Source organism: Rhinoderma darwinii, chromosome 1 (genome assembly GCF_050947455.1).
Source record: "Rhinoderma darwinii isolate aRhiDar2 chromosome 1, aRhiDar2.hap1, whole genome shotgun sequence".
Classification (NCBI taxonomy): domain Eukaryota; kingdom Metazoa; phylum Chordata; class Amphibia; order Anura; family Rhinodermatidae; genus Rhinoderma; species Rhinoderma darwinii.
Window position 1 is genome coordinate 645,122,437 of NC_134687.1, and position 21,662 is coordinate 645,144,098.

At 47.8% G+C, this 21,662-nt stretch overlaps 1 protein-coding gene across 1 annotated transcript in view; it reads right to left on the reverse strand.

Moving 5' to 3' along the window:
- Positions 1 to 21,662, reverse strand: part of LOC142664069 (uncharacterized) — a 286,823-nt gene that overhangs the window by 85,180 nt on the left and 179,981 nt on the right. The window lies entirely within an intron of this gene.

Consider the following 21,662-nt stretch of genomic DNA (forward strand, 5'->3'; position numbering starts at 1 on the left):
AGACATTAAATGGCTAATAAGAGTGTTTGTTAATTTTTCGGGTAAAATTGGCCTGGATCTGCAAAAATAAAAAACAACAAATTATATTTACCTGAGGAAAAGTATTGTTTACTTACCACGCATAGAAGCTGAGTTGTAACCATGAACCCTGCTTCTTTTTACTGTATTCATAAATTCACCCACACCACAGGAGAAACCAGATAGACAGTAAGGACAATGTAAACTTTTGTTTTTAACATATATGGACATATTTATATTTGACTTTAATTAAAACAGAATAAACAGATGAAAATTATGTATTTGAACAAAAAAACTAACAAATTAACTTTGCAATTGAATAAAATAAAAAAATCGCAAATAGTTGTTTTTTCATAAAAGGAAAAGTCATACGTTTATTTATCACTACCTTAAAGACCTAGAATTAGAATCAGGGGTGGCGCTCAAAATCACGCCCACATGTGGCAAATGTCCACATGATTTTTCCGGTAATACCACAGTATTTACTGGCTAAATCGTATGTCCATTTTCTCACCTACAGTAGTGTTACAAAAAATAGCAATCTAACATCATTTACCTGATAAATCAATGTTTTTGGTACCAAGTGATCTTTCTACATAGCAAATAATTGACTTGTAAGTGTAGTAGAGAAAACCAGACCCAACAATTAGGACATGCATGCCGCTCATTCTGAATAATTAAATCATTAATTGAAAGGGGCTTGTTCAAAACAATAGCAGTGAGGAGTTAAATTGGTATAATCATTCATTCTGTGGAATCAGGTGTCAATTTTGGCCCTTATTCAATGTAGGAGGGTTGCACATGTTGGTTAGTGCATTGCCTTCTGAAATACGGGGGAAAAACATGTAGAGAAGTGCAGCAAATTATAGGCTGCTCAGCTAAAATTATCTCAAATGCCTTGAAACGGCAACCAAACCCTAAAAGGAAGGAAGCGGGGAACTACTGTTCGAATGGATCGAAGAATAGACAAAATGCCAAAGGTTCAGCCAATGATCACCTCCAGAAAAAGATCAAAGAAGATCTGAAGTTACCAGTGAGTACTGCTACATTCAGAAGACGATGATTAAGTGAAGCCAAGTTACCAGCAAGAACATCCTGTCAAGTCCCATTGTTGATAAAAAGACATGTTCTGAATAGGTTAAAATTTGCCAAGGAACACATTGAATGCCCAAAGAGAAATGGCGCAACATTTTGTGGACTAATGAAAGCAAAAGTGTTCCTTTTGGGTCAAGACAGTATTTCGGATGACCCGGATCACTGAATTCAAGTCACAGTACACTGTGAAGATAGTAAAGTATGGTGGTGCAAAAATCATGATATGGGGATTTGTCTCATACTATAGTGTTGGGCCTATTTATCTCATACCAGGGATCATGGATACGTTTGAATATATCAAAATACTTGAAATCATGTTGCCCTATCACGAAGAAGAAATGCCCTTGAAATGGATGTTTCAACACGACAATGACCCAAAACACACCGGTAAGCGAACAACATCTTGGTTACAGACAAACAGGATTGAGGTAATGGAGTGGCCAGCCCAGCCCTGACCTTAATCCCATAGAGAACTTGTGGGATGAAATAAATATTTTTATGAGGCAAAACCCAAAAATGCAAAAGAACTGTGGAATTGTAATGTCGAGGTAGGGAGACAGACAGATGAGCCCTAATCTACCCGCCACTCAGTCCCTGCCTATTTGCACGGCCCGTCCTAGGCGACGGCGTACAATTGGGCGAGGGTCCCTATGCTAAATATGTGCATAACAGACAAGGGTACACAGAAGCTAAGGGAAAAGGCAGTTGCCCACGGCAATACCGTGAGCAACAAGAGTAGTGAATGAGCCGAGTCAAACCAGGAGTGTACCTGGTGCCAAACACAGAGCAGGAGAGTAGTCCGTAAAGCCAGGGTCAATATGAAGCAGAGGTCAATGGAAATAGCAGAAACAGCAGAGCCAGGAAGCAATAGAATCACAGGCAAAGGACAAGCAGCAAATGAAGGTATAAGTAGACCAAGGGCAAAGCTAGGACCGTCTGACCAGGCTGTGATAGGTTCTCCCACTCCTCAGCCTACTAGACTGAGTGGTAGCAGAACGAGTCACTCTAGCGCACCAAGGAACAGATGCAGGCTGATTAACCACGGGCGTTGACACAGAAGCTGTGTCTGGCAAATCCTTTACAGGAATGTAGTCCAATCTTCCTGGACTGGAATATCTGTTCAGAGGGGTAAAAAGTTGCTTGACTCCATGCAACACAGATGTCAAGCACTTCTCAGAAACAATGGTTATGCCACTAAATATTAGTTCAGTAAAGTGAAATCGGAATTTTTTTTTCAGTTTACATGACATTTTTGAGTTTTTAAAGAAAAATGCTGGCACTGCTATTATTCTGAACAGCCTAATATTCCTTTTTCTTTCATTTCTGTAAAGGATTAACACAAACTGATAAATGTTGTTATTGTTTTGATTTAGAATTGTATGTATGGTATTTCTACTGCATTTGCATTTAGGCAAATACAAGTTATTATAATGATTTTGCACTTTATTTGCTTTTTTAAACACTACTGTATATTGATCCTGCTTTAAAGAGGCTCTGTCACCAGATTTTGCAACCCCTATCTGCTATTGCAGCAGATCGGCGCTGCAATGTAGATTACGGTAACGTTTTTATTTTTTAAAAACGAGCATTTTTGGCCAAGTTATGGCCATTTTTGTATTTATGCAAATGAGGCTTGCAAAAGTCGAAGTGGGCGTGTTTAAAGTAAAAGTCCAAGTGGGCGTTTATTATGTGCGTACATCGGGGCGTTTTTACTACTTTTACTAGCTGGGCGTTCTGACGAGAAGTATCATCCACTTCTCTTCAGAACGCCCAGCTTCTGGCAGTGCAGATCTGTGACGTCACTCACAGGTCCTGCATCGTGTCGGCCACATCGGCACCAGAGGCTACAGTTGATTCTGCAGCAGCATCAGCGTTTGCAGGTAAGTAGCTACATCGATTTACCTGCAAACGACGATGCTGCTGCAGAATCATCTGTAGCCTCTGGAGCCGATGTGTCCTCGCTCGTCTGACACGATGCAGGACCTGGGGAAGTGACGTCACAGATGTGCACTGCCAGAAGTTGGGCGTTCTGAAGAGAAGTGGATGATACTTCTCGTCAGAAAGCCCAGCTAGTAAAAGTAGTAAACACGCCCCGATGTACGCACATAATACACGCCAAGTTGTACTTTTACTTTTCAACACGCCCAGTGGTACTTTTGCAAGCCTCATTTGCATAAATACAAAAATGGTCATAACTTGGCCAAAAATGCTCGTTTTTTAAAAATAAAAATGTTACTGTAATCTACATTTCAGCGCCTATCTGCTGCAATAGCAGATAGGGGTTGCAAAATCTGGTGACAGAGCCTCTTTAAATAAATTTCTAACACCACCTGCTGGAACATACCGCAAACGCACAAGGGTCAGTACACTTCATCAGGCATTAGTAAATCTTTAAAGAAAGTGTTTTATTTCTGATCATTCCCCTCACTTGATGGAATTGTCATAGCATTGTAGTGTATCCTGCAGACGTATGAAATCTCAGTCCCTATTAGAATGCTCCCTAATACCTGAAACTATTACTATATTACATACTGTCCAGAGGAGGCTCCATCTCTTTGTTATACTTACACCTAATACAAAACCACTTTCCAGGGGCCTTAGACACTTTAAGAACATCTTGGGTGTCTCTCTGTTATGGATCACTGGTTGAGCAATTCCCAGGATGGAATTTATGGAGTTGGTGTGAGCAATTTCCCCAAAGGCGGCGGGAGATTGTCAGGATTGAGCGTGCAAATAAATCCACAACCCCAAATCCGTCACAACTTTGATCAACAGAGTCTAAGGCTACTCTGGTTTTTGCCAGAGCCCACAAAAAGGTACTATGGTTTTTCTGCATAGAACTTAGGTTGTCTTAACAGAGTTCGGTGTTGGATAAGAGGTGCAATGCAGACAATACCAGAACAGGTAACAAGACAGCCAGACAGTAAACAGAAAATCCAACCTACAAAGCTTGGGGATGTCAGGAATAGTAGAGGTCAGAACCAGCCGAGAGCAGAAAGTCCAAATTAGAAAGCAAGGGGTAATCCAGAGACAAGCTGAGGTCAGTTCCAGGAAGTCAAAAGGTACAGGGTATAGTCAGAGCTTGATCAAACACAGGGAAACCAGGAAATTCACAAGCAAAGAACACAAAAGCAACCCAGGTGTAAGTACTCCACCCTTACACCTAATAGGAAGAAAGACAGAGAAAAGGGATAGACTCAACAATTAAAACCAGGACCGCCCAGAAGCTAGACTAGTAGTCATGGTAATCTTAAAGGGACGGATCATGAATAGGAAGAAGGAAAAAAACGGCTGGCACTGCTGAACCAGAATCACTTGTGTAAACGGAGTATATCAAATGGTTTTCTTATCTTTGCTGATTATAGCAGCCAAGTTGCCCGGAGGTGCTCATCGATTAGCACAGCACAATATAGCTTGAATAAAACGAGATAGAAGATATCGAGGCACTCACCGGATATTCAACAAACTTCTTTATTTCTGGATCTCGGTCAGGATGTGGAATTAGCCTACGACCGTTTCACGTGCGTACACGCTTCCTCAAGGCCTTGGCGTCACTTCCTCTACCTGCCTTTTTATCCACATGTCCGTACAAAATGTTATGCAACAAAATACTAAAAGACAGGGAAATACACAATATATAATATGGTGAAATAGTATATCATTACACCTAATAGGAAGAAAGACAGAGAAAAGGGATAGACTCAACAATTAAAACCAGGACCGTCCAGAAGCTAGACTAGTAGTCATGGAAATCTTAAAGGGACGGATGTTTCCTAACAGTACCCCCCTTTCTACGAGGAGCTACCGGACCCTTAAACCTCGGCCTAGGTTTTAAAGAAAACTTCAAATGAAAGATTTAGTTCCTACTCAGTACAACCTTATAATACATGGCCTCTATAGACTAAAATATATCCGCTAAATTCAATGTCACTGTCCACAGCTTCAGCCACTGGACCCATGGGAACAGACCCTTTTAGGATTTTAGAACTTTTGTCTTCAAAAATATTAACTTCTAAAATATATCAAATACCTGAATAACTTAGCAGTTGGTTACAGGTGACTGGCTGAGAGGTGATGAATGGTGGCTGTGACTGCAGCACTCGTGTTTTTTTGTGGACTGAACCAGCCTTCCAGTCTCTAAAAGGGGCTACTAAGATTAGAAAAAAAAAACCTTCCTCTGTTTAAGAAACCGCACCACTCTTATCCATGGCTGTGTCCGTTATTATAGCTCAGTTCCATTTACATTAATGCTGAAATACCAGACACAATAATGGAAAATTGTGGCGCCGTCTTATGCACAACCCCTTTAAGAATACAGCAAAGCCCCTGTTAACTTATGTTTTAGGTCATCTGTTCCAATGAGTCCATTAACAAGATGCAATTGTAGGGGGTTATTCACTAGGAGGTTTTTTGGGGGGGAAGCTGAAATATAACATCAACATAGGGCATGCTCTTTGTCAATGAGTCCTCTCAGTCAATTAGGAGGGATCAGATAATACCCCATAGACTCCTTTTTAAGATGATAAAGAACTAATTACTCATAATATTCATCATTCAGCCCTAGCATTAAATCCACCTGCCTAATACTGTGCAGGTCTCCCTCGTGCCACCAAAACAGGTCTGACGCATAAAGACGTAGACTACACAAGATTTCAGAAGGTGTGTGGCGTTTAGCTTTACTTTTAAGTCCTGTAAGTTGCGAGTCGAGGCCTCCTCAGACTCTTTTCCAGCACATCCCACAGATGCTCGTGGTGGTACATGTCAAAATAACATTGACAGCAGTGCCAGGACTCAAGATTTCCCATTAGAACATTGCCCAGAGCATCACACTGCTTCCGCCGGCTTGTCTTATTCTCATAGTGCAACCCGGTAACATCTCATCCCCATGTAAATGACGCACGTGCACCCGGCTGCCCCTATGAGGTAAAGAAAACATAATTGCCATAAGACCAGTCCACTTTCTTCAATCGGTCTGTCACGGGCACAGGGTATGTGGACCCACTAGGCCGCACCGCCGTAGCAGGGAGGCAGCTGACCAGGTCACAGTCTATGCGGAAGTAAATGGCAGACAGTAATGCTAGGGTACCTGAAATAGTCCTGGCGGTGGCTGTGGCTTCAGCATGGATGGAGGCAGGTACGGCAAGTGGCGCCAGACGTGGCGGGCAGTATCCGTTGAAGCGGTAGACACTTGATGTGGCAGATGACACTTGGGTGGCAGAAAACACTTGACGTGGCAGATGGCACTTGAACGTGGCAGATGGCACTTGACGTGGCAGATGGCACGTGGCGTGGCAGAAGACACTTGATGTGGCAGATGGCACTTGGCGTGGCAGAAGACACTTGACGTGGCAGATGGCACTTGACGTGGCAGATGACACTTGTCGTGGCAGATGACACTTGACGTGGCGGAAGACACTTGAACGCTGGTAGGCACAGGAACAATACGGAATACAGGAACGGTAACGGCACGGGTAACAGCTGGAACGGGAGACACTAAGGGACCATTTGCGAGACAGACTGGGAAAGACTAACAGCGCTCAGGCAAGGATTAGAAGGCCAGGGGCCTTCTTATAGACCAGGAAATCATGGCAGTTGATAGTGATGACTATTTCCTAATTTTGCGCGCTGGCCCTTTAAGGCCGGGCGCGAGCGTGCACGCGCACCCTACGGGACCCAGCTGAACGGAGCGGAAGTGAGCGCTGGCATATCCTAGGAGGGAGACGGAGGCCAGCGCTCACAGATCCATGGCGGCAGGCGTCGGGAGGTGAGTAAACCCAACGGCCCGCGGCCATGGGCGCTACAGTATCCCCCTCTTACGCCCCCTCTTCTTGGGGCCAGATTGAGAGAGGAACTTTTTAATAAGAGTAGGGGTGCTGAGGTTCTCTTCTGGCTCCCAGGACCTCTCCTCAGGACCAAACCCTCTCCAGTCCACCAAATAGAAAGTCCTTCCTCCTACCCTCTTGCGGTCCAGGATCTCCTTTACCTTGAATACATCAGAAGGACCCCTGGGAGCAACTGTGGAACTAGAAGTCTTGCTGTAGCGGTTCAGGACCACTGGTTTCAGGAGGGACACATGGAAGGAGTTAGGGATCCTGAGGGTAGGGGGCAGCCACAGCTTATAGGAAACTCTTTGTCAATGAGTCCTCTCAGTCAATTAGGAGGGATCAGGGGCGTGGCCAGCAGTCGATGGCGCCGGTCGCATAAGCTGAGAGCTCCGCGCCCTGCCACGCAGATCCAGCAGCCTACAGCGGGGAAAGGTGCCTCATATGGGGAAAAAAAGACCCCAAGGGTCTAGACTCACCCCTGCAGCACAGCACCAGGTCGCCGCCGCTCCACCAACGATCGACGGCTACTTTCTTCGGCGGCAAGCCACGCCGCTCCCTCAGCCGCAGCCATCTTGGACAGCCTCGTGTCAGAAGGAAGGGGAGATGTCCGAGCAGGGAGAGGAGACAGTGCCCCACGTACAGGGTAAGCTGAATAGCCGGATGGCTAAAGTTCACCCTCCCAGCTCCCCTAAGCTGTCCTCCACCTCGTCCTGTGAACAGCAGGGAAGGGGGTCCCTTATCCCAGGAGTAATGGAGGCTAGGCCACGAGGAGCATCAGCTCAGTCAGAGGCCCCAGTACACCTGCTTGAACCACCAATGTCACAGCCCTCAGCACAAATGGCCCTACAGATTTGGCCTGCACCTAAACCTCAACGGCCCACGATCCAGCAGCCGGGGAGGAGAGACGATCTGGGGGATACACCATCTTTGACCCCCTATGCCCAGGCCCCTGTATATGCCTCAGATTCTGACCTGGAGGATTCAGCCTCACTTCCTTCAGATGTGCCCCCTATGTGGAGGGAATGTTTCTCACAGTTGCCCACTAAAGAGGACTTTAAGAGTATGATACAAGAAGTGAAGGCAGCTTTTCGTTCAGAATTGGCGGGGGTGTCGCAGCATATACAGCAGATTGCTACGAGGGTGGAGGCTCTAGAAGATGACCACGATGCCACTAGGCGCCATGTCTCTGTGATACAGTCTTCAGTGTCCTCCCAGCTGGCGTCCATTAGAGATATGCAACTGCATCTAGAGGATTTGGATAACAGAGGTCGCCGTCATAATATAAGGATAAGGGGCATACCGGAGCCCTCGGGGTCTGAAGATCTTCCCATCGTGTTAGAGACTATCTTTAACGACCTTTTGGGTGCACCCCCGTCTAATCGGATACCGCTTGACAGAGCGCATAGAGCACTGAAACCAAAATCCATTACATCTCAGCCCAGAGATATCATCTGCTGTGTCCAGGATTTCCGCACTAAGGAGGACATTATGCTTAAAGCCCGTCAGCGTAAAGACCTGGAGTATGCCGGTGTGCCGATTCAGTTATTCCCGGATCTCTCCTGGATTACGTTACAGAAAAGACGTCTGCTTCGTCCGCTTCTCGCAGCCCTACGGGACCACAATATTATTTATCGATGGGGGTTTCCGTTCTCCCTTACAGCCCGAAGAGATGGTGTTTCTGCAACCCTGAGGTACCCAGGGGATTTGCCTCATTTCTGTGACTCCCTTGGTATACCAACGCCCAAGATGCAGAATTGGGAGACTCCTTTGCCGCCTTCGTCTCCACCTCCAGTCTGGCAGTCGGTCCGAAATAAGCGGAGGACCTCTCCAAGACGACAGTCTAACCGAAGTTCACCAAGACCTGATTTGAATTGATGGACGCTGCGCAGATACACGGCACCTCCGTAATATATGTGAAGGAGCCTGGTCACCCATACCAGCTGCTCCCTTCGCCAGTTGCACTATCCTAGGCTAAAAATGCATTTAGGATTATATTTCTGATTTTATGTTGCTTCTCTTTAATTCGTTAACGTAAATTGTGGCAGGGCGCGATTGCCCGGGATACACTTGGCTCTTTCACCCCCTTTTTGTTTTTGTTTTTTCTTGGCCTGTACGTATTTATACGTACTTTTGTACTAGGTTCCTCGACTGTTGAGACCCGACCTCCTTTTTTGATAGGGGTAATTTGTTTTGCAGTTCTCCCTCTGTTTTTAGAGAGAGTTGCAAAGGGTAATATTGTATTACCAGTTTTCTTTTGCTTTAATATCACCCGCCCCAGGGTATAGTATTCTCCCTGGTAGTATTTTCTGAGTGTGTTTGAAATTCATTGATCTCATGCATTTCTCTTTGTTCTCACTGCAGATATGTGTATTGTCTCCCTGGTACGTCTTTACCCCAGTGTCTTTCCCTCCCCTCCTACTTTCATCCGAAATAACACTTGAGACGACAGTGAATCCTCCAAGAACCTCCAAGGTAGAAGGACGCCGTAGAACACTGCTTGCTTTGAAACCAACATGGGACTGGCCCCGACATAACTGTGAGCTGTATACATCTGCACTTTCCACATCCTTCTTTACTCTTTCATACATCTTTGATCATGGTTAAATTTGTCACACTTAATGTCAAGGGTCTCAACTCCAATGTGAAGAGACGCTTGCTTCTCAGGGAGTTGAAATCGCTTGGAGCGGAAGTTGCTTTTCTGCAGGAAACACACTTAGATTCATCCGGAACTTTCCAATTTGCCCGAGGGGCGTATCCTGCTGTGTACTCTGCCTCGTCAGGTCGCAAAAGGGAGGGGGTGGCCATTTTGATAGCAGCTTCCTGCCCCATACAAGTTCACACCTCACATCTAGATCCGAAAGGCAGATATGTTATAATAGAGGGGACTTTGTTTGGACAGCCCATTGTTTTATGTAACGTTTACTCTCCTAATACCGCACAGATTCCATTCCTACGTAGACTCCTTTCTAAACTCCAGAAGCTTCCTAGGGGGGCATGGCTGGTGGGAGGAGATTTTAATGTCCCGTTCTCCACGTCCATGGATAGGGTCTCTCTTACACACGCTACTCCGACGCCCACCCTTACAGGACTTTCTACACGTTTTAGGCAACTAATTAGAGAGCACCAGCTCTATGATTTGTGGCGAGTGGATCACCCAGGTGATAGGTCCTATACCTTCTTCTCCCATACGCACAGCACTCATACACGCTTAGATTACTTTTTTGGTAATGTCCCTGCCCTCCGTGCGCTCCAGGGGGCGAATATAGACCCCATCTCTTGGTCAGATCACGCACCAGTTTCTGTGTCCCTGCAGATAGGGAAACCAAATACGAGAGTATGTCATTGGCGCTTAAACGAAACTTTGATTAAGTCCCCTGCTCTTAGGGACAGCCTGGCCGGACATATGCGGGAATTTTATGCACTTAATGAGGGATCGGTTCCTTCAGTATCCACTCTTTGGGAGGCGCATAAGGCGGTGATGAGAGGGCAATGCATAGTAAGGGGATCTAGATTGAAAAGAGACTCTCGGGCCAAGCGGGTGGCTCTCCATCGGACAATTACTAAGTTGGAGAGAGAAATGGGGATTAATCCGGCGGTCCCGACACTACGGAAATTGATAGAGGCTAGAGCACAACTCAAGGACTTAGCTATGAAGGGGGTAGAAAAGTCATTACTATACACAAAAAGGAAATATTACGACAAAGGTAATAAGGCGCACTCGCTCCTGGCCAGACTATTGCGGGATCAGGCGACTGTTCGTACTCCACAGGCGGTTCGGGATAAGGCGGGCATACTCCAGCATCACCCAGACACGATAGCCACACTTTTTCATGACTATTATAAATCCTTATACCACCTGCCAAATACCTTACCACCTGATCCGGCTCGTCGGAGGGAAACGCTGCAAGCATATCTCTCTTCCTGTGCTCTCCCTAAACTGAAAGATGAGGAGCTTTCATCCCTGAATGCCCCGATCTCTGCGGAGGAATTGTTTGATATATTGAAGGACCTCCCTAGTGGTAAGGCCCCTGGACCAGATGGCTTTACATATGGGTATTATAAGACCTTTGCAGAGATCTTGGTTCCACGGATGGCTTCCTTATTTAATGAATTCCTACAGGGTTCTCCCATCCCTCAAACATTCCTGCATTCTCATATCACGCTGATCCCTAAACCGGGTAAAGACCACGCAGAGTGCTCCAATTACAGACCCATAGCCCTTCTGAATTCGGATCTAAAAATTTTCACCCGTCTTCTAGCTAATAGACTCAATGTTTGGCTCCCTTCTTTGATTCACAAAGACCAAGTGGGCTTTGTGCCTCTTAGGCAAGGAGGAGACAACACACGAAGGGCCCTTGACCTCATTGATGCCCTCCAAAAGCAAAAGGAATCGGCGATCCTTCTTAGTCTAGATGCAGAGAAGGCGTTTGACCACTTGGGATGGCCATTTATGTTCGAAACTCTAAATTCATTTGGGATTTCGGGCCCTTATTTGACAGCACTGCGTGGTCTCTACTCCAAACCGACAGCGGCAATTAAACTCCCACACTCCACCTCCCCTCCGTTTCAAATCTGGAATGGTACACGTCAGGGGTGTCCCCTATCCCCACTTTTATTTGTGCTATGCATAGAACCTTTAGCAGCTCAAATACGGAAATCCAGGGATATAGCGGGGGTCCAGATACAAGATAAAGAGTTTAAGGTTTCCCTGTTTGCAGATGACGTCCTCTTGACTATCACTAAACCTCATACCTCCCTCCCTAACCTTACTACAGTTCTCCGTAGGTATGGGAGGCTGTCAGGATATAAAACTAATACATCTAAAACGGAAGCGCTCCCTCTTAATGTCCCACACCAGGAGCTCCAGCTACTCAAACACAACTACACCTACAACTGGAAGGAAACCTCCCTGACTTACTTAGGAGTTCAACTCACTCCCTCCTATACGTCGGTTTACAAGGCTAATTTCCCCTCTCTGTTTGTAGAGCTACGTCAGCTAATGGCCAGGTGGGATCCTCTTCCCATGTCATTTTTTGGGCGCATAGCAGCGGTCAAAATGACCTTACTCCCTAAATTACTGTACTACTTTGAGACTTTGCCGGTAGCAGTACCTATGAAGGAATTGCGGGCCATGCAGTCTTCTATCCTCAGGTTCATATGGCATTCCGGCAGACATCGAATCCCGAAATCAGTTTTATTATCGGGTCGATCGGCGGGTGGGCTATCGGTCCCTGATGTGGTGAAGTACTACTGGGCGGCACACCTCCGTCGTATACCCAGCTGGGTGTCTTTAAGGGCGTACAATAAATGGACCGAAATAGAGAAGCTATGGATGGCCCCGGTCCACCCAAACTCCCTGTTATGGGGTGACCCACTGGTAATGCCGACTGCATCTTTATTGGGTCCCATGAGATTTCAAAGGGAGGTGTGGGAAACCTGTAAAAACCGCTTCCATTTGGCATCGCTTTGCCCGCCCTTGACTTCGGTACTCTACACTCCCACTATTCCGGGGGGCACTACCTCCCGAATAGTCCGATTGTGGACGGGAATTGAGGTATTTCACCTGGCTGATATGGTTGATCCCCACACGCAAGAGCTTCACCCGTTTTCATACTTTCAAAAACATCATAATATTCCCTCCGCTGCGTTCTTTCACTATCTTCAGGTTAGACATTACATGCAGCAAACTTTTAGATCCACGCGGGTTACTGCACCTACAAGCTTCGAAAGGTTATGTCGGTATGCTACCACCACTAGGGGGCTTATCTCAGCCATTTATGCATTATTGCTATCCCCGGAGGGTTCCCCTCCGCCTGGGCATAGATACATGTTGAAGTGGGAGGCCTTACTGAATAAATCCATCCCGCTCTCATTGTGGCAGATTATTTGGTCGCAAGCAGCTAAAACCTCCATCTGCACTGCATATAAGGAAAACCAATATAAAATCCTTATGTTTTGGTACCACACCCCTGCCTTTCTGCATAGCTTCAATCCGGGTATTCCGTCGGAATGCTGGCGTTGTAGAGGTCAGAGAGGTGATCTGTTCCATATTTTCTGGAGCTGTTCACTGGTACAACAGTATTGGTTGGAAGTTAAGAACTTGGCATTGGCGGTGTTGCAGCAGGATATTCCCTTAGATCCTCTTCATTACCTCCTAAATGTTCCCCCTAGGTCTTTGGGGAAATCACCAGCTCGACTCTTCCGACACTTTCTCACAGCCGCTAAGACGTTGATAGCATGGAAATGGAGACAGACAACCCCTCCCTCCCACATCGACTTAGTAACTAGAATTAGGTAAATACGTACAATGGAGCATATGACGGCCTCTATTGACAATGAACTGGACAGGTTCAAAGTGGTGTGGGACCCGTGGGACAAGTATTGGATACAGGGAACTCAAGATTAGGTGGTAGGTGGAGCTCCGACTATCCCCCCCCCCCCTCACCCCCTTAAACCCCTGTGTTTTTTCCCAGATGTTTTGTCTGTCTATTGAAAGTTACTGTCTTACTATGTGAATTGCATGGCCCTTCATGCTGTTCTAAGTTATATGTATATTTTTGAAAAATTTTCAATAAAAACACAGTTGAAACCAATTAGGAGGGATCAGATAGTACCCCATAGACTCCTTTTTAAGATGATAAAGAACTAATTACTCATAATATTCATCATTCAGCCCTAGCCTTAAATCCACCTGCCTAATACTGTGCAGGTCTCCCTCGTGCCACCAAAACAGGTCTGACACATCAAGACGTAGACTCCACAAGATTTCAGAAGGTGTGTGGCGTTTAGCTTTACCTTTAAGTCCTGTAAGTTGTGAGTCGAGGCCTCCTCAGACTCTTTTCCAGCACATCCCACAGATGCTCGTGGTGGTACATGTCAAAATAACATTGACAGCAGTGCCAGGACTCAAGATTTCCCATTAGAACATTGCCCAGAGCATCACACTGCTTCCGCCGGCTTGTCTTATTCTCATAGTGCATCCCGGTAACATCTCATCCCCATGTAAATTACGCACATGTACCCGGCTGCCCCTATGAGGTAAAGAAAACATAATTGCCATTAGACCAGTCCACTTTCTTCAATCGGTCGGTCACGGGCACAGGGTATGTGGACCCACTAGGCCGCTCCGCCGTAGCGGGGAGGCAGCTGACCAGGTCACAGTCTATGCGGAAGTAAATGGCAGACAGTAATGCTTGGGTACCTGAAATAGTCCGGGCGGTGGCTGTGGCTTCAGCACGGATGGAGGCAGGTGCGGCAAGTGGCGGGCAGTATCCGATGAAGCGGTAGACACTTTATGTGGCAGATGACACTTGGCATTTCAGAAGACACTTGACGTGGCAGATGGCACTTGACGTGGCAGATGGCACTTGATGTGGCAGATGGCACTTGATGTGGCAGATGGCACTCAGCGTGGCAGAAGACACTTTATGTGGCAGATGGCACTTGGCGTGGCAGAAGACACTTGACGTGGCAGATGGCATTTGACGTAGCAGATGACACTTGTCGTGGCAGATGACACTTGATGTGGCGGAAGACACTTGAACGCTGGTAGGCACAGGAACAATACGGAATACAGGAACGGTAAAAGGGCACGGGTAACAGCTGGAACGGGAGACACTAGGGGACCATTTGCGAGACAGACTGGGAAAGACTAACAATGCTCAGGCAAGGATTAGAAGGCCAGGGGCCTTCTTATAGACCAGGAAATCATGGCAGTTGATAGTGATGATGATTTCCTAATCGCGTGCGCTGGCCCTTTAAGGCCGGGCGCGAGCGTGCGCGCGCACCCTACGGGACCCAGCCGAATGGAGTGGAAGTGAGCGCTGGCATCTCCTAGGAGGGAGACAGAGGCCAGCGCTAACAGATCCATGGCTGCAGGCGTCGGGAGGTGAGTAAACCCGACGGCCCGCGGCCATGGGCGCTACAGTATCCCCCCTCTTACGCCCCTCTTCTTGGGGCCAGAGTGAGAGAGGAACTTTTTAATAAGAGTAGGGGCGCTGAGGTTCTCTTCTGGCTTCCAGGGCCTCTCCTCAGGACCAAACCTTCTCCAGTCCACCAAATAGAAAGTCCTTCCTCCTACCCTCTTGCGGTCCATGATCTCCTTTACCTCGAATACATCAGAAGGACCGCTGGAAGCAACTGTGGAACTAGAAGTCTTGCTGTAGCGGTTCAGGACCACTGGTTTCAGGAGGGACACATGGAAGGAGTTAGGAAGAGGAACTCTGGGATGTTTACTGTACACGATGTGAAACGGAGTGGAAGTGGTGGACTCACTTGTGTGGTTGTTGTAAGAAAACTCGGCTTATGGAAGAAGCTGTACCCAGTTATCGTGCTGTGAAGAGATGAAGTGGCGGAGATAATTTTCCATGATCTAGTTGATCCTCTCAACTTGCCCATTGGACTGGGGGTGATAGGCAGAGGAAAAGTCCAAACTCACTTCCAGGAGTTTACAGAGGGCTCTCCAGAACTTAGAGGTAAACTGAACCCCCCGGTCGGACACAATGTGAAGAGGCAAGCCATGCAAGTGAAAGATGTGCTGAATGAAGAGACTCGCCAGTCGAGGAGCAGAGGGTAGGCCGATCAGTGGGATAAAATTTGCCATCTTAGAGAACCGGTCCACCACCACCCAGATGGTGTTGCATCCTGCTGAGAGAGGAAGGTCTGTGACGAAGTCCATGGCGATGTGCTGCCAGGGGGCACTGGGTACAGGCAGGGGTTGAAGCAAGCCGGCAGGCAGGCTTGGAGTGAGTCACTTTATTAGAGGCACAGACCGTGCAAGCAGAGACAAAGTCCAGAACATCCTTAGGTAGCGTGGGCCACCAGAAGTGACGAGCAATCAGGTCTTGGGTTTTATGGACACCGGCGTGCCCAGCCAGTTTAGAACTGTGTCCCCAGCGGAGAATTCTTTTTCTGTCTGCCAACCGAACAAAAGTTCTCCCCGGAGGGATATTTCTAAGCTGTAGAGGATTGGCGGTGACAACGCAGGATGGGTCTATGATCTTCTGAAGGGACTGCACCGTGTCTTTCATCTCAAATGATCTGGACAGGGCATCGGCCCTCACATTCTTGTCAGCGGGACGATAGTGGAGCAGAAATTGGAAATGGGTGAAGAACAGTGACCACCTGGCTTGACGAGGATTCAGTCTTTGAGCGGACTGAAGGTAAGTAAGATTCTTGTGGTCGGTGAAGATCAGGATGGGATGAGCAGCGCCCTCCAGAAGATGTCTCCACTCCTCCAGGGCCAATTTGATAGCCAGTAGCTCCCGATCTCCAATGGAGTAATTGCGCTCAGCAGAGGAAAACAGTCTTGAGTAGTAGCCACATACAACTGCCTTTCCTTTGGAGCTCCTCTGGAACAGAAAGGCACCTGCACCAACAGAGCAAGCGTCCACTTCTAGTGAGAACTGCCGAGATACGTCAGGGTGATGGAGGATCGAAGCTGAAGTGAAGGCTTTCTTGAGGCTAATGAATGCGGACTCTGCCTCTGGAGTCCATACCTTGGCGTTCACACCCTTCTTGGTAAGGGTAGAGATGGGGGCCCTCAGAGAAGAAAAGTTCGGAATAAACTGCTGGTAGAAATTGGCGAAACCCAGGAACCGCTGTATGGCCCTTAGGCCTTGAGGACGTGGCCATTCCAGGAAAGACTTTAATTTCTCAGGGTCTATCTTAAGGCCTTGATCCGAGATGACATAGCCCAGGAAGGGCAAAGACCTCTTTTCAAAGGTGCATTTCTCTAACTTGGCATACAAGCGATTCTCTCTTAGTCGCAGAAGAACTTGACGAACATGCCTCCGATGGGTCATCAGATCTGGGGAGAAAATTAGAATATCATCGAGATAAACTACAACACACATATAGAGGAGATCTCGGAAGATATCATTAATGAACTCCTGAAATACTGCAGGAGCGTTATACAGTCCGAAGGGCATCACTAGGTATTCGTAGTGCCAATCGCGGGTGATAAATGCCGTCTTCCATTCGTCACCCCGGCGAATCCGGATTAGATTATAGGCCTCCCGCAGATCTAGCTTGGAAAAAATTTTGGCTCCTCGTATGCGATCAAACAGCTCTGAAATGAGTGGCAACGGGTATTTGTTCTTGACCGTGATCTGATTGAGACCACGGTAGTCAATGCAGGGTCGGAGAGATCAATCTCTCTTTTTAACGAAGAAGAAGCCTGCCCCGGCCGGGGAGGAAGTTTTTCGAATAAAACCCCTCTCCAAGTTCTCCTTGATATAGGCTGACATCGATAAAGTCTCTGGCAAGGAGAGAGGATATACTCGTCCACGGGGAAGAGAAGCATTGGGAACCAGTTCAATGGGACAGTCATAATTCTGATGTGGAGGCAACGTCTCAGCCTCTCGTTTGCAAAAGACATCCGCAAAACTGGCATACTGATAAGGTAGATCGGAGAGTGACTGAGGCAGAGGGGGCACAACAGGACGGACTTGTGACAGGCAATGGCTATGGCATCTGGAACCCATTGAAGAACTTCTCCAGAACTCCAGTCGAGTGTCGGGGTTTGTAGACGGAGCCATGGCAGACCCAGCAGGATAGGATTGATAGCCTTGGGTAGTACCAGGAAGGTGATCCATTCTGAGTGAAGAGCTCCGACCCGTAGTGTCAACGGCTCTGTGATGAGCATGATCGGGTCAGGCAACGGTAGACCATTCACAGAGGCAACTGCCAGGGGTCTCTCCAGACGGACTGTGGGTAGTTGAAACCGATCCACTAGATCCTGGTGGATAAAGTTAGCAGCTGCTCCAGAGTCAAGATAGGCGGAGGAAGGATGTGATGTCTGTCCGGTGACGATGGCCACAGGTATCGATAATTTAGAAGAGGTTTTAACGTTTGGAGATGTTCCACCTAGAGTTGCCTCTCCGACCAAACCTAGGTACTGGAGTTTCCCGGTTTCTGTGGGCATTGGCGCACAAAATGACCCTTGAGGCCACAATACATACAAAGTCCAGAGGAGCGTCTGCGCTGCTTCTCCTGTTCAGATAACCGGACTCTGTCTACCTGCATGGGTTTCTCAGCTAGCGCACTAGGAGTGGACAATAGTGGTCTCTGGACAGAGGGTGCTGGTCTGTGGGCCCGGCTCTCCTGACGAACCTCTTGAGAGAGCTCCCGGATTCTCATATCAACCCGGGAGGGCATCCAAGGTAGAAGGAAGGTCGCGTGCCGCCAGTTCGTCCTTGATGTGAGTGGACAATCCCTGCCAGAAGGTCGCAACCAGTGCCTCATTGTTCCATGCCAGCTCGGCTGCTAGGGTACGGAAGGAGATCGCATACTCCCCTACTGTGGAGCCTTCTTGCTTGAGGGTCAACAGAGTGGCTGCGGCAGAGGATGTTCGACCCGGCTCCTCGAACACGGCACGAAAGGACTGCAGGAACAAGGCTAGGTCCGAGGATACAGGTCCTTGTTTTTCCAAGATTGGGTTCGCCCATGAGAGGGCCTTGCCAGCGAGGAGGGAGATAATAAATGCCACTTTGGCCTCCTCGGAGGGGAAGAGATGAGGCCGTAGCCTAAAATGCACCGTGCATTGATTGAGAAATCCTCTACATGCTCTGGGATCACCGTCGTAGCGAGGAGGCAGAGGCAGAGGAACTGAGGATCCGGAACAAACAGGGGGAGCAACAGGCAGTGGCACGGCAACCGCTTCAGGAGGAAGAACCGGGGGTGGAACAGCGAGTAGATCCAGGCGGACCAGGATAGAATTCACCGCCTCAAGGAGTTGATCCTGACGTGTGCGTTGGTCATGCATCTCTGTCTGAATCTTCTGTACTGGGGTCTTGGGCTGGCCAGTGGGTTCCATGGCTTGAGCGTACTGTCACGGGCACAGGGTATGTGGACCCACTAGGCCGCTCCGCCGTAGCGGGGAGGCAGCTGACCAGGTCACAGTCTATGCGGAAGTAAATGGCAGACAGTAATGCTTGGGTACCTGAAATAGTCCGGACGGTGGCTGTGGCTTCAGCACGGATGGAGGCAGGTGCGGCAAGTGGCACCAGACGTGGCGGGCAGTATCCGATGAAGCGGTAGACACTTGACGTGGCAGGTGACACTTGGCGTGGCAGAAGACACTTGATGTTTCAGATGACACTAGACATGGTAGAAGACACTTGACGTGGCAGATGGCACTTGACGTGGCAGATGGCACATGACGTGGCAGATGGCACTTGACGTGCAGATGGCACTTGATGTGGCAGATAGCACTTGACGTGGCAGTTGACACTTGTCGTGGCAGATGACACTTGACATGGCGGAAGACACTTGAACGCTGGTAGGCACAGGAACAATATGGAATAGAGGAACGGTGACAGGGCACGGGTAACAGCTGGAACGGGAGACACTAAGGGACCATTTGCGAGACAGACTTGGAAAGACTAACAATGCTCAGGCAAGGATTAGAAGGCCAGGGGCCTTCTTATAGACCAGGAAATCGTGGCAGTTGATAGTGATGACGATTTCCTAATTGCGCGCGCTTGCCCTTTAAGGCCGGGCGCGAGCGTGCGCACGCACCCTACGGGACCCAGCCGAACGGAGAAGAAGTGAGAGCTGGCATCTCCTAGGAGGGAGACGGAGGCCAGCGCTCACAGATCCATGGCTGCGGGCGTCGGGAGGTGAGAGAACCCGACGGCCCGCGGCCATGGGCGCTACACGGTCCATGGTCCAGTTCTGATGCTCGCGTGCCCATTGTAGGCGCCTTCAGCGGTGGACAAAGGTTCACAATTTTGCCCTTGTAAAGGTGGACCCAGCTGAGGGACCATCTCTCTGAGCCAACAAATAGAAACTCTCACTTTGGCATACATAAGCTGTCAATGTATTACATGGTCAGCCATTGATTTGGGCAGAGAAAATGTATGACTGGTCCCAATTTTCCCCAGCGATAGTTCTCATTGAAATTAAAGGGGTTGTCGAGGTTGGGGGCTATTTTTTATACTAATGACCTATCCACAAATTTGGTCATTGGTATATGATCCGTAGGGGTCTGATACTGATCAGCTGTTACGGGTGCCTCCGGGAACCAAAAGTTATGCAGGGTCGGTGTCCGAAGCAAAAGGCTCCAACCACTGTATTAGGTGCTGTGCTGCAACTCTGCTCCTATCCACTTGAATAGGAGCAGAGTTGCAGTAACGCCGCATGGCCAGCATGCTGTGGTCAGAGATTTCTGCTTCTGGCCCCAACCACTGCATAGCTACAAGCGCCCGGAGTTTGCCGAAACAGCTCATTTATGCAGGGTTTGGGTCGAAGCCCCACCGATCATATACTGATGACCTATCCTGTGGATAGGTCATCAGTATAAAAACCAGCCCCGAACCTGCACAACCCCTTTAATGGGCTGTCCTTCTAATAAACAGACGTGCCAGGTCTTTCAGCGTGAGACCCTCTTTGTTGCTGCTTTCCACTAATTAAGCAGGTTCTTGAACGGGGGAAATCACCTCAGAATATCTTAATAGGCTATTTGAAAATGGATTTTCTAAACAAGACAATCCCTTTAAAAATAATAATTAAGGAGGCAAATACTATTTCTTTATTAGGTTGAGGCATGTTTTTTCAGTAGCCACTAAATGGTATTTCTGATTTACAGAATTGGGAGCAAAAAGGGGTTGTCTCATCAATACAACCTCTGTCCATATGCTTTATTAGGCCATATGAACGTTCGAGAGGGAGGCTCCAGTTCACCATCACCACTAGCACCACTATAAGCCAAAATATAAAGCCACTCTGGTGGACCCGAGGCGTCCATACATTACATAGAGGGACCTTCATTTCAGTAGTTGGTATATAATGCCACATGTCCTTGTTTTTCCAACACTTCCCACAGATGCTTGATTGATATCGAAGGAATTTGGAGGCAACATCAACACCTTGAACTGTGGCAGGCGCATTATCCTGCTGAAACAGGCCACTGCCAATAGGGAATGCCATTGCCTTGAATGGGTGTACTTGTCTGTAACAATGTATAGGTAGGCGCTATGCGTCAAAGTAACAGTCACATGAATGCCAGTAACCAAGCTTTCCCAGCAGAACATTGCCCAGAGCATCACACTGCCCCCCCCCCCCCCGGCTTGTCTTCTCATAGTCCATCCTGAGGCCATCTCTTCCGCAGGTAAGCGATACACCTGCACCTGGCCATCTACATGATGTATAAGAAAACATGATTCATCAGACCAGGCCACCTACTTCTATTGCTCCATGGTCCAGTTTTGATGCTTATGTGCCCATTATAGGCGCCTTCAACTGTGGATAAGGGTCAGCATTAGCACTCTGACCGATCTGCGGCTAGGCAGCCATATATGCAGCAAACAGCGATGCTCTGCGTGTTCTGACACCTTTCCATCATAACCTGCATTAACTTTTTCAGCAATTTGTGCTACAGTAGCTCTTCTGTGGAATCGGACCAGATGGGCTAACTTTCTCGACCCTTGCACATCAATAAGTTTTGGGCGCCTATGACCCTGTCGCCGGTTCACCAGTTGTCCTTCCTTGTACCGCTGACAACTGCATACCAGGAACACCCCGCAATACCTGCCATTTTGGAGATGCTCTGACCCAGTCGTCTAGACATCACAATTTGGCCCTTTAAAAGTCACTCAGGTCCATACATAGATTGAAAAAAACACAAAGGTCCATCAAGTCCAACCTTTCTCAATTAATTAAATGTCATTCATTGCTTGATTAATTATAACCCGAAATACTATTTGTTAGTAAATAATCATCTCG